Source organism: Dendropsophus ebraccatus, chromosome 3 (assembly GCF_027789765.1).
Source record: "Dendropsophus ebraccatus isolate aDenEbr1 chromosome 3, aDenEbr1.pat, whole genome shotgun sequence".
Taxonomy (NCBI): Eukaryota; Metazoa; Chordata; class Amphibia; order Anura; family Hylidae; genus Dendropsophus; species Dendropsophus ebraccatus.
The window spans coordinates 59,190,301-59,203,661 of NC_091456.1; the positions used below are offsets into that span (position 1 = coordinate 59,190,301).

General features: G+C 44.9%; 1 pseudogene; it reads right to left on the reverse strand.

Annotated features, from left to right (window-relative positions):
- Window positions 1–12,019: 12,019 nt before the first annotated feature.
- On the reverse strand, window positions 12,020–12,199 carry LOC138787697 (U2 spliceosomal RNA; annotated as a pseudogene).
- Between the last annotated feature and the right edge of the window lie 1,162 nt (window positions 12,200–13,361).

The window sequence follows — 13,361 nt, forward strand, 5'->3', positions numbered from 1 at the left end:
TCCCAGTGGTGTCCCCGGCATTCCCGGGCAGCATAGGCACCAGGGAGCTGTGTGCACCGGAGTTGTTACAGCCCCGGCGGCGCACACTGAGCTCTCTTGTGCCTATGCTGCCCGGGAATGCTGGGGACACCACTGGGAAGATGAGCATCGCCGGGGGCCCGTCCGACACCTCAGAAGAATAGAAGAGAAGGGAGCTCCGACGGGGGAGCGAGGTGTTAGGTGAGTTTTTTTTTCTTTGTTTTTATCTGCTTTTCAGGTGACAATTATAAAAGGACAACACGGGCAATCTACAAGGGGGGTGGCAACATAAGGGGGGCATGTATAGGGGAACAACACAGTGGGGGGATCTACATGGGGGGCAGTATAAGGGGGGCAACAGAGAGGGGCCATCTATAAGGGGGGGCATCAATATGGGGGACAACATAAGGGTGGCATGTATAAGGGTGCAACACAGAGGGGCAAGCTATAAGGGGGGGCAACATAAGGAGGACAACATAGAGGAGCCATCTGTAAGGGGGGGCAACACAGGGGGCTATCTAAAAGGGAGGGGGCAACATAAGTGGTCCATCTATAAGGGGGAATACAAGAGGGGAACAACACAGGAAGGCATCTATAAGGGGGGGGGGGCAACATAAGGGGGCCATCTATAAGGGGAGGCCTTGTAAGGAGGGCATCTATAAGGGGGACATCACAGGGGGCCATCTAAAATGGGGGCAGAGGGGGACAACACAGGGGGCATGGTCAATGGTCAATCTGTAAGGGACACTACACAGAGGGGGGCATCTATAAGGGGGACTACACAGAGGGGGGGTGTATACTATAGGGGATACAGAGGGGACCATCTATAAGGAGGACTTCAAAGGAGCCATCTATAAGGGGGACTAAACGAGGGGGAATCTACTATAGGGGGACTACACAGAGAGGGGCTGTCAAGGAGATGCACTAGGGGCCATCTATATGGAAGACTGAGCTAGGGACCATCTACACAGAGGGGGGCATATACTATCATGGGGATCACATAGTCAGCCTACCCACTTAAAGTGACTGTACCACCAGGCCCAGGCTGAAGCACTGGAGGCGGGTCGACCCACCCCCAGTGGGAAGAAACCCCAGCCCCTCCATGACGTGTCTCCATTAGAATCAATGGATCCCTATCATAGAGGTGCGGGGGTTTCCTCCCACTAAGGGTGGGTCGGCCGCCTCCAGTGCTTCAGCCTGGGCCTGGTGGTACAGTCACTTTAATGAGGGTGTAAAGGGGCCAATACAGATGTGCAGTTTGTATAGAGATGAGGATGGTGCCAGTATGAGGAGCCTAATATGTTTGTCTGTCAGATTCTGTGGATTCGTGGTTAAGAGAAGTTCTCATAACGGCCCAGGACGGATGGAGAAGATGAAAAGAAAAGAACTCCAATTAGAGAAGACGTCCAATGTGAGTCACTTGATATAACTGCAATGTATATGGTGTACAGAACCTGTGTAGAGATGGGTCTGCCTCTATATGACTGGATGAGGGGATGGTGATCTGTGTACAGTGGATGTTAGTCAGTATGCGGTGGTGTTAGTCAGTATGTGGTGTTGTTAGTCAGTATGTGGTGTTGTTAGTTAGTATGTGGTGGTATTATTTGTTACTTGTAATCTGGTACTGTGTTTTATTGGTCTTAGTATACTAGATTTGGTCAGTAACAATATGGTGGTGATGGTAGTGGTTGTGGTGGTAATATTTCCCCCTTGTATACTGGTATTATTGGCAATATTGGTCTCAGTATACAGGATTTGGTTAGTAACAGTATGGCGGTAATGTGTATGGTGATAATATTTCCTATATACTGGTATTATTGGTAATATCTGCCTCTAGCTATTATCTATGTATCACATCGCTTGGTCGAGGAACGGGGGGGGGGGGGGCAAGTGGAACTCTTGCACCAGGGCCCAAGGGACATTAGCTACGCCCCTGGATGCTGGTTTACTTTCTGCAAAATGGTCTTGAATAGGTTGTTGCTATATCGTAATGTGTGATCAGTAGTGTTAAGTCAGCATGTTCTATGGTGTGTCTAACCTCAGCCTCTGATTGGCTGAGCAGGGATTGCAGAGCAAGCCGGCCTGTACACATCAAACGCTGTGTATCCTCACTTAACCGCCTGGGGGCCAGACTACTCATCCTAAGCCCCAAAGGGAGTGCAATTTTTTGATGCTCTGGGACAACTGATACCCTGCTCTTGCCAGTACGCCTGTAACGGTGGTTACTAGGGTAATAATTTGGAGGTTAGAGTTAGCCATTTTATGGGCTAACACAAAGCCCCAACTTAGTAATGGATGCTTCTTTACAGTATGCACATCTGTTCAGATCACTGTTATTGACTGGTTTAGGAGCTTAGGGGCCAGACTGTGCCCCATCTACTGTGCTGTTATTCACACAAAATTTCCAATAGTCTATGAGGGCCCAAAAAATTATTAAAACCTAACTTTTAATTGGTATACAATTTAAAACAAATATATTAAATACAATTAAATACAAATGGTGTTATCTGATTGGTTGCTAGGAGCAAGTGAGCCAGTTTCACTTTACACCATGTTTGATAAATCTTCCCCAGTGTATTTACAGTAATATGGTGGGTTTGAAAAGCAGATAACATAAACCCGTGATAATTTAGGAGCTGTTTGTCTTCATGTTCAAATACAGTATATATTGTCTCAACTTAAACACCAGCCACTTACGCATTAATTCATGCACATGCCATATGCCGAGGTAGCTTGTGTGGTGTAGTGGCAGCTCGGTGCATGTAGGGTCACTTGAGTTGAGACCCACCCCCAGACAAATGGGCACTGCTTTGGAGATTTCGCATAACCTAAGTGTAAGGCCCCTATTACCCCGACAGATTATCTGACAGATTTTTTTTTAAGCCAAAGCCAGAAATGGATTTGAAAAGAGGAGACATTTTAGTTTTTCCTTTATGACCTTTTCTCTGTTTATAGTCCATTCCTGGTTTTGGATCAAAAAAATCTGTCAGATAGTCTGTTGGTGTAATACGGCCCTTAGGCTGGTGTGTATGTGTGGGTGCTGTAAGAATAGACCAGAAATCCTACCGAAAGGCCTAAATAGTGCGGTCTATGCGCACCCGAAACTATCCAACACAAAAAACAAGAAAAACCGAATGCAAGACCAATGTAAATATAAATATTTTTTATTATTATTATTAGTATATCAAAAAAAGGGGTTATTTAAAAATACATAATGGGGGGGCTGAAGCTAATACAAATCCCCATACAAATGGTGGATCAAAGAGTTCTTTATACATAAAATGCTATATCAAAAGGTAGGGAAAAAAAATAGACAACCTACATATACAAACATATATACTGGGCACTGGGTTGGTACTACATACAGCAAGTAAATAACTCCCACAGTGGGTATATGGCAGAGAGACATATAAAAAAACGCCATAAACACATAGTAGATATTACCCATACATGTCCTTAGTATATAAGTCCACCTCACCGTACACCCGACGCGCGTTTCGCGTGTTGCTTTCTCGAGGGTGATCACCCTCGAGAAAGCAACACGCGAATAGACCAGAGTCTAATAGCTTAACCAGGATAACATCAGTTTACTTAAGATCTTCAGTGCAATACAATACTTTGGCAACTGTAGGTGCAGGCAAGAGGTAATAGTAGTTTGTAGGCAAGAGGAAAGTGGACTAGAGGAGCGTCTTGAGGGTCCTGTCCAATGTAGCTGTGTACTCTGCCAAGATAGCTTAGTGAAGAACTCATACTCATGTATAGATATCTTTAATCTGACTGCCCTATAGTGTTGGGATACCTGTCCTGTTAGGATGGTACAAGGCCCCAGATCCCTGCGCTAGGCTGCGCAGACTTCCCAGGATTTCCCAGAACAGCTGTGCATTGCAATAGGATATGTAGGCATTATCTGCAGCTTTGTCCTACTGGGTTCAGTACCTAACTCATGTATGCTGCCCTGTGTTGTGTAGATAGTATCCCTGGCATGAACAAGGTGATCCTCAGAGGACACCCTTCCTCCTGAGGAGTCTAGCACTGCATGCTAGTTATGCCTACTTGCATAAAGAAATAGATTCGGTTTCTTGGTCCCGGTCTAGGGTCCTGGCCTGAGCCAGGCCCTGGCTTTACTGCAGCAGGTACTGTCTTACTGTGTGTGTTGCTCTCTTCAACTCCTCACTAGAAAGACCCTTCCACCAGGAACTAACCTCCTTTTATAGGTGCAAAATAAACCTACTGGTGATTAGAGGGGTTGTATGTGCAAGAGGAAGATGAGCTAGGATAGGAGAAAAAAATGAGGGAAAAAATACCTGCACCTATGATAGGAAAAGAACAAAGGTGACAAATAATGTTTAACCCAATGCTTCCTTCAGCTGAGCTTTACACAATAGATAGAAAATACAGACAGTAACACCTAGTGGGGAAAAAAAACACTACACCTCTCCTTCATCCCACTGTGGAAACCTGAGTGAGTTACTATGCCCAGGTGTATAAGAAAGTTAGTGTCAGGTCTGGGATAAACAGACAACAGAGGAACCTGAGCCCTGAGCTTACCCCTATTGGCCCACCCACGCTAGACCGTGGGGCAAAAACCCTGATGACTGCGAAATACGCTGACTAGGGTGCAGGGGATGGGAGACAAGAGATAGATTAAAAAAACACAGAAGATTGGTCAATAAGGCCGAAACAAGGAAGGTGTGAGAGGACAAAATCGTAAAGCTAAGAATAAGCAAAAACAAGCCGAAGTCAAAAACCAACTGGTAGCGAAGTACAAAGGGTTCAGGCAAAGGCGATGGTCAGAAAAACAGAGCAAGGTCAGAACTGCAGAGATCAAACCACCAAACTAGCTAGTGCAGAGATATTCAAACACTGGTAACCAGCAGACTGTTTGCAGACCTTAAATGCAGCCTGGAATCCCCACCCCCACAGGTGAGAGGAGGAGAAACTCCAGAGAACAATTAACCCTTGGTTGACCAGGTCTGTACAACATGGCAATAGATTACAATCCTCGTGTTCTCCGGGAGGCACCTAATGATCGAGAACGCGAGCGAGCATCCACATCACCTGCAGATTCAGAGGCAGGACCGATGGCATGGACGCCATGACCACCAGTCCTGACAGTACCCACTCCACGTGGGGCCTTCAGACCCTTAGATCACAGAGATGGTTTCAACAAATAGCATTGATGAAACAATTTAACTAACCGTGGTGCATGCACATCCCTAGCAGGGACCCAGGATTTATCCCCTGGACCGAATCCTCTCTGGATCAGGAATTATAGAGAATTCCTTACCAATCTTGAATCAAGAATCTTCTTCACTTCAAACTCAAGGTCTCCATCCACAACAGGGTCAACATAACATTTTAACAAATTTTTATCAAATGTATTGAGAACATGCCATTCCGGCGGCAGCGCTACCTTGAAAGACACTGGATTAACAATGTGAGGTATAGCAAAAGGACCAAAGAACCTTGAAGCAAATTTTGGAGAAGGAACCTTCAATTTGAGGTTTTTGGTAGACAGCAATACTTTATCTCCCACTAAAAAAGTTTCTGAGACTGTACGTTTATTCTTGAAGTGATGGACCATTCGATTTTGTAAACTCTGCTCCAGGCAGACTGTCTCCTATTCGTCAGCTGTGTGAATACTGAACATGGGCTGAATCGTTAACCACCTGTGCAATGTTCAGCATGGAGAAAATGTTCCAGTGGCATTCCTAATAATAAAGAGTGTGGGGAGGAGGGACAGAAGGGTGGTGCAAAGTTAGGGCACAGAAACTCCTGTTTGGCACGGGCTGCAAGTTTTGTATTGTTTTTTAGGACAATAACTGCATCAGCCGCCGAACGGACCCAAGGACAGATCTTGGACTAAAAGCAGCTATCCGAAGGTACAAGTGGTTTTTTTTTTGGGGGGGGGGGTCAGATTGTGGGTACAGAGTCGCTTTAAATCAAGTTTGGAGAACTGTTGTGCCCCAGAAACCTGATTCAGAAGATCTGGAATGAGGGGGAGTGGCCCAGAGTTCTTGACAGTAATTTTGTTTAGTTCGCGGTAATCAATGTATGGCCTTAACCCACCGTCTTTTTTCTCAACAACAAAAGAAACCAGCCCCAGTTGGTGACTCAGAAGGTCGAATATGCCCAATAGCCAAACTTTCATCAATATACTCCTTAAGAGACTTCCTTTCTGGTACAGAAATAATATACAGCCTTTAGGCAGCTTGACATTGGGAAAGAGATCAATTTTACAATCAAAATCCCTATGAGGAGGAAGAACTTGAGACAAGGGTTTGGAAAAAACATCAGAAAAATAAAATCCTGGATATCCGGATTACTAGCAACTGTGGTACAGAGAGAAACATGTGACAGATGGGCCTCACAATGAGGACCCCAGCGAACAAGATCCAGAGTTACCCAGTCAACTACTGGATTGTGTTCCTGGAGCCATGGTAGACCCAAGATGACATTCAAAGACAAATTTTTCATAACCAGAAAGGAACAATATTCCTTATGAAGTGCCCCCACCACCAACTTAATCTGGGGAGTGCGGAATTTGACCAGACGGGCACGCAATGGGGCCAACTCCACACTAGACACTTGGACAGGAGGGGACAGCGGAATCATGGAAGGCAAAACCTAAGACACAAAGTCATATGCAATGAAATTTGCAGCTGCGCCAGAATCCAAAAAAACCTGAGCTGCACATGAGGCCGACTGGACCTCATTGGTGCAGGGCAGGAATATTTTGGAAATTTTAGAGAGTACCTGAGCTCCTAGGCAGCCCTCCCGACCACTACCTAGGAGCGGAAGTTTTCCTGCTGTGGCTTCTTGGGAAAGGCATTAAGCTAATGTTCTGGACTCCCACAGTAATCCATTCTTCCCGCGATGTTACCTCCTCTACTCAGGGGTGATGCTACCGAGTTCCATCGGTTCTGGCCCAGGTAGACCAGAGACCAGATTGAGGGTCAGCTGAGGAGCAGAAGATCCCTGGGATGATCGTCTAGACCTTAGGCGTGAATACGCCAGGATGGCGAGGGTCATAGCTTCATCAAGAGTCTTAAGTTCTGTATGAGCTAATAACAAGTCCTTAACACAGTCAGAAAGACCAGTCATGAACCGGTCTTTCAAAGCCTCCTCGTTTCACCCCGAGTCCGTCACGTACTGTCTGAACGTAGCACAAAATTTCCCTGCCATTTGTCTACTCTGACAGAGAGACAACAAGTGGGAAACAGCTACTGCAGGTCGATCTTGTTCATCATAAATCTGTCCCAGGGCAGAGAAAAAGTCATCTAGCGAAGAGCACAGAGGTGAGTCAGAAGGAAAAGGCCCACGTTTGTGGGTCACCCCGCAGGAGAGACATCACCAACCCCACCTTCTGCACTTCTGTCCCAGAGGACCGAGGGCATAAAGAAAAATAAAGTTTACATCCTTACCAACTTTAGGTTCAGGTGCAGGTGACTGAATGGCCGAATCCTGTCTGATTTCCTGGACCTGAAGACCTGGACCTGTGAGACCACAGCTGACATAGGCTCCATAGGTGGAATGAATGTAGCTGGTCGTATGCAGGTTGCAGGCCTTTTTTGGGCCAGTATTTCTGTCAGGGCTGGGATAAACAGACAACAGAGGAAACTGAGCCCTGAGTTTACCCCAGCCTCTGTCCCTGCCTATTGGCCCACCCAAGCTAGACCGTGAGGCGAAAACCACAATGACTGCGAAATACGCTGACTAGGGTGCAGGGGATGGGAGACAAGAGATAGATGAACAAAAACAGAAGAATGGTCAATAAGGCCGAGTCAAAACCAGGAAGGAGCGTTACGACAAAATCACAAAGCTAAGAATAGTCAAAAACAAGCCAAAGTCAAAAACCAACCGGTAGCGAAGTACAAAGGGATCGGGCAAAGGCTATGGTCAGAAACACAGAGCAAGGTCAGAACTGCAGAGAACAAACCACCAAACTAGCTAGTGCAGAGATAATCAAACACTGGCAACTAGCAGACTGTTTGCAGGGGGAGGAGGGACATACCATCGAAGCACACAGGGTTAATAGAGTGTAGGCATAAACTATCTGTTTTGTATTCCTACCTTAAGGTAGGCAATTCGTGGTGGTCAGTTGATCAAAGACTACACCATTATTGAGTTTTATGATATTTGTTATTGAAGTATTGATAAGAAATATTTTAATGGTAGATTTATAATCGAGGCAACAGCGTGTCATTAATGAACATTTTAGGTTTCTCACTCCAACCTCAGCCACATCTATATAAAAATTCTCCAAGGGTGTGGCTTTACATAGTAACTGTGCTTCCTCTGTGTCCACATATAAGCAGTTAGGCTCAGTTTGTGCCTCCTAATAGTAATCTGCGCCCATCTGTACCCCATACAGCAATAGGCCTTCTCTGTGCTGTGTTCCCATTTAGTAGAAATGCCACTCTTTTGTGCTTCCTGATAGTAGTTTGGGCCCCCTCTGTGCTCCCTTGCTATCACCACATAGTATTAGACCCCCTCTGTGCCTGCATAAAGCATAGGGCTCCCCCGTACCTTCATAAGGTATAGGACCTCTCTAAATCTTCATATAGTATAGGTCCCTTGTAAAGTATGTGCACCTTCAAAGCCAATGTATAATATGCAGTGCAGCATACCCACATAGTAAAAGGCCAGTACAAAATATTGTCACCTCTGTGCCTGAGTTCCTACATAATATAGGTCCACCCTGCAGTACAGTATAGCCCTCCTGTGGCACAAATAGAATAGGCCCCCTTTGTACCATCCGCATATAAAACAGGCACCTCCCTGCTGTGCAGCCCCCTCCGGTCTCTGGCTGCATCTTCTTCCTCCCAGCTCCGGTCCCCAGCTGCATCCTTTTTTTATTCTGCCTCCGGTCCCCAGCTGCATCTTTATTCTGCCGGTTCCGGTCCCCAGCAGCTATTCTCTGCTGGAGCGCAGCATCGGTGTCTTCAACTCAGTTCTGCAGGATCCTCCACAGCGCTAGTGCCAGAGAAGGAACCAGTGAAGCTGAGTCACACAGTGATGACGCTACTCCTTACGCCCACACTAAGATTAAAAGAAGCTACTGTATAGGAAGGAAGATGATGTCAGCCGTCAGGGGTAGGGTCCAGCAGATGTGCCTGTGCGTGGCATGTCTGCTATACAAAGAACTTTAAAGGGGCAAAGGGGCAGGGCAGCCGCGTCCCTTAGGTGTGGTTGGGGGGGGGGGTGTTGAGGGGTTTTGGGAGGCGGGGACCATACCATATGCTGGCTCAGCCCGACCCTGGAAGTGGCTGAGTGAATAGACGGCCGGCTGGCCGGCTTTTCTTTCAACCACTGCAGAGGACCGCTGCAAATGTGCGGAGGGACAGGCAGCCAACTGACTGGTAATCTTAACCCAGGCATTTGCCCAGTAGGCCAGATTACTATTCCAGGCCTGCCTACCTGCATCTTTCTTGCTAACTACCTACCTTTGCTACCTATCTGGATGCCTGTCTGGCTGCAACTAGACTGCTTACCTGTCTAGGCAGCTATATATGTCATCATAGCCTTGATTCATTCTTAATTTCCTGCTGACGTTGGGTTTCTGATGGATATTCAGCGATGATCTTTTACTGTCCAATTCTTCATTGTTCAATTCTTCACCATACCACATCTCCGTGTTGTGACGTTTTTACTGACATACTCTCAGCATGACACTCTTATTAAATGTAATAAATCTTGAATTTTGATCAATATCTTATGATATAGGTATATGCACACAATATGCATTGTATTAATGGGTAGCTGTTCATAGCAGCAATGTATACAATATTTTGGTTGGATTACTTAAGTACGGTCACTCAATTTCACTCCATGTTTTGTTCACACGGTTTATTTTCATTTTATAATTAATTTTATTTTTTCACCGTGGTCACTCACTTTGCGCACTTCACTTGTTTTGCACTTGCCTTTTTAAAGCGACTCGTCGTGGCCTAGAGTGTCTGTGCATTAGACTTGTAATGTCCCTCTGTTCTTTCTCCCCGCCCATCCCACCATTAGGAATGCCCGTGTGCAGGGTTTTTTTTCCTATTCATCCTTTGTCAGAACACTGCACAGGTGCTTTAAAGATCCAGCTCATGTGCAGTGTTCACACAGGTGATGAATAGTAAAAATGCTGCCAGGGGCATTCCTAATAGTGAAGAGGGCGGGGAGGAGGAACGTTACAAGTCTAATGCACAGACACTCTAGGCCACACCAATTTGACACAGGGCTGGAAGTTTAAAAGTTGTTTTTTGCATCATCTGCTGAACGGACCCTAGGAAAGATCTTAGATTAAAAGCAATAATCAGAAGGTGATCGACTGGATAGTCAGTAATCAAAGAAGAATTGCTCTTGAGTTTACGATGCAAGTGCTCTTGTGCACATTTTTATTTAAGTAACAGGTGAAATCACAGACAAAAGTTCAGACGTTTCGGTGGTGACACCTTTATCTAGGAGTCTGTGTTGGTGGATGCAGTATATGGGCGACTGGGCAGTGTACATCTGTCTGATGGTAGTAGAGGGTCGAATGGGGCTAGGAGCCCACAGTAGATTGGGGGAGCTATTGCGCCGGACAGTACAACCAAGGCAGGAACACGTGGCAGACAGGAACCAGTGAAGCACTGTGATGATGCTACTCCTTACGCCCACACTTAGATTAAAAGAAGCTATAAGAAGGTACAAGCGGTTTGTGGGGGTCAGATTGTGGGTACAGAGTCGCTTTAATTATTATTATGAAATTCAGTATATACTCGTAGTAATTCATAGTTTGTATGTTTGCACTTTATATTCCGATACATCATGCTATATAAGATTTGATATGAATTGGTTGTTGTGTATTATTGGTATATTTGCACTTTATTTTCAGATATATTATACTTTATGTATTTAATATTCTATTTTTATTACACTTTGTACTTATCTTAAATTTTCTTATAACCATGGAATTTACATTATATAAACATGTATATTCACTAACATAATTGATTTTTATTGCACATTTATATTTTAGTATTTTTATTTACATCTACAATGCATTAGAGTCTATGATGTGTATTAAATCATGTGTACAACACTGACATCTGGTGGCTAAAAACAGGCAGTGCGATCCCCATTGCATGAATAGACTACAATGGATGCAATTAGGCTGGTAATATACTGAGCCTAGGTTAGTCATGCGCACACCGCCCTATGTTATGTTATGACACGGCACGTTGCAAGGACATGCGGTGACGTGGGATGCAGGGGATAGGCGGTCCTCCCCCGGCCTCTCTGCCTAGCTTTGTTGTTCTGAGGTTGGTTGTGCGCATGCACACATCATCCTATTTAATTACGCGACGCGTTACTGGGACATGTGGTGAAGTGGGATGCAGGGGATAGGCGATCTTCCCCCAGCCTCTCTGACCAGCTTTGTTGTTGTTAAACAATCGATTGGGCTGTTTTTTGTTTTTTGAGTTTTGGGTGTCTACTTATTTTGTTCAAGTGGTTAGTAATTTCTTTCCACTGCACACAGTGCGCTGGCCCAGCGTGCATAGGAGGTCACCAAATATATATTCATAGTCTATGTCTTACACGGGGTGTTTCTTTTCAGAATTCTAATTTAAGCACCTGTACTTACAATTTACAGTCACATATATACCTCACTGACATTCACCCCTCTCTACAGTTGTATACCTCTATGTATCTTTTATCCTATGTTTGTATCATGTATTAAATTATTGATCTAAATAAAGAATTATATACTTTATCTACCTATTAGTTTTTGCAATTTTTTTCTTTAGCTAGTGTTTATATTTTGAATTGCAAACACATCATTTTTTTGGTAGACCTTTCTTTTTTTGGGTTAGACTGCTTACCTGTCTAGGCAGCTATATATGTCATCACAGCCTTGATGACATCAGCTAGGAACACTTTTTAGGCTGGCTAGCTGTAAACAACTTTTGATCTAGTCTCAGCTACGCACCCTGATGGGGGTCTATTTTTGGGCAACACATTTGGGAACACAGGTACGCACACTGCTAAACCTGGAAGCAGTGCAATACCTTGTAAATGCCTACAGAGGACAAAACAAGGTCCTTGTCCATCTCCCTGTTATAAAAATCTATTCAACACATGCTCCCCAGATAAAAATCAGTCATTGTACTATAATTTACACTTCATCTTAGCCAAAAGGCCAAGAAGCAGTAAGGGAGCGGCTTCTGATAAAAATTACCATACTTCTCTACCCAGTGCGACTTCTTGAGGAGACACCACACAAGCCACATCAGACAACACATGTGTTGTCACGTGTGCACTCTTGTGTACACTACACTCTATACAGTACGTACATTACATAGTACTCTACGAAATGTAATTACAAGAGCTGGCATTCAGTTCCAGATTTCCTGCTGCTGTACAGTAGTGAGTGGGGATGTGTACATAGTACACTTTACTTTGGGGCAACATCTTGTGCTGCTGAGCGGGCATTTTCTCTGTAACCTTATCCAGGTTGTTATACTCACTTTAGGCTAGAAGATGCCGCCACCTACTACTGGTGAATTTCAGAATAAAGTGGTACCTCGGTTCTCGAACTTAATTGGTTCCGGAAGGCAGTTTGAGAACCGAGCAGTGTCTTCCCATAGGAAATAATGTAAATGTGTTTAATTGGTTCCAGCACCCACCAATAATTACGTACAGTACTCATATATTACATTTAAAAGTGCACAGTTAAATCTCTACAGTACAGCACTATATACTGTACAGTACATTATACACAAGAAACATTCAACAAAATCAGAAATTATAGTACAGTAGTCACTGACTCCTCACTTTACTGTATAGTGCCATCCCAGCACTATAAAGTATGGGAGATGGTGGTGCACTGACTGTACTACTACTATACTTTATATGCACTCCAGCAGTCTTATACAGGATGGGAGATGGTGGTGTACTGACTGTACAACCGTGGTGTCCCACCACTGGTGTTGCTACTTTAAACACCCCGCGCAAAAGCCTGTAACTCAAGTTTAAGTGGTAATGAAGTCAGGTATAAGTTTTGACACTAGGTACTGGTAAGGTACTGACATGTGAGCACAGGCATATCCTGCTGATTTTGGTCATATGGATTTTGTAAAGGAGTGCGAGCTGTTCAGAGAGGGAGAACTGTAAAACACGAACTGGAGAGAAGGGAACAGCTGCAGATCCCATCTATGGCTGGTACCGGCTAGGTGTTGGGAAGGCTTGTTTGGGTCTGGTCCTGTGACATGGGGGTTGCAGGGCCGCTCCATGGCCTCCCTTCCCTGCCTGTGCACACCATCAGCAGGAGACACCTGAGTGCATATGCTTTTAATCCCTCCTGTCTTTCCCAT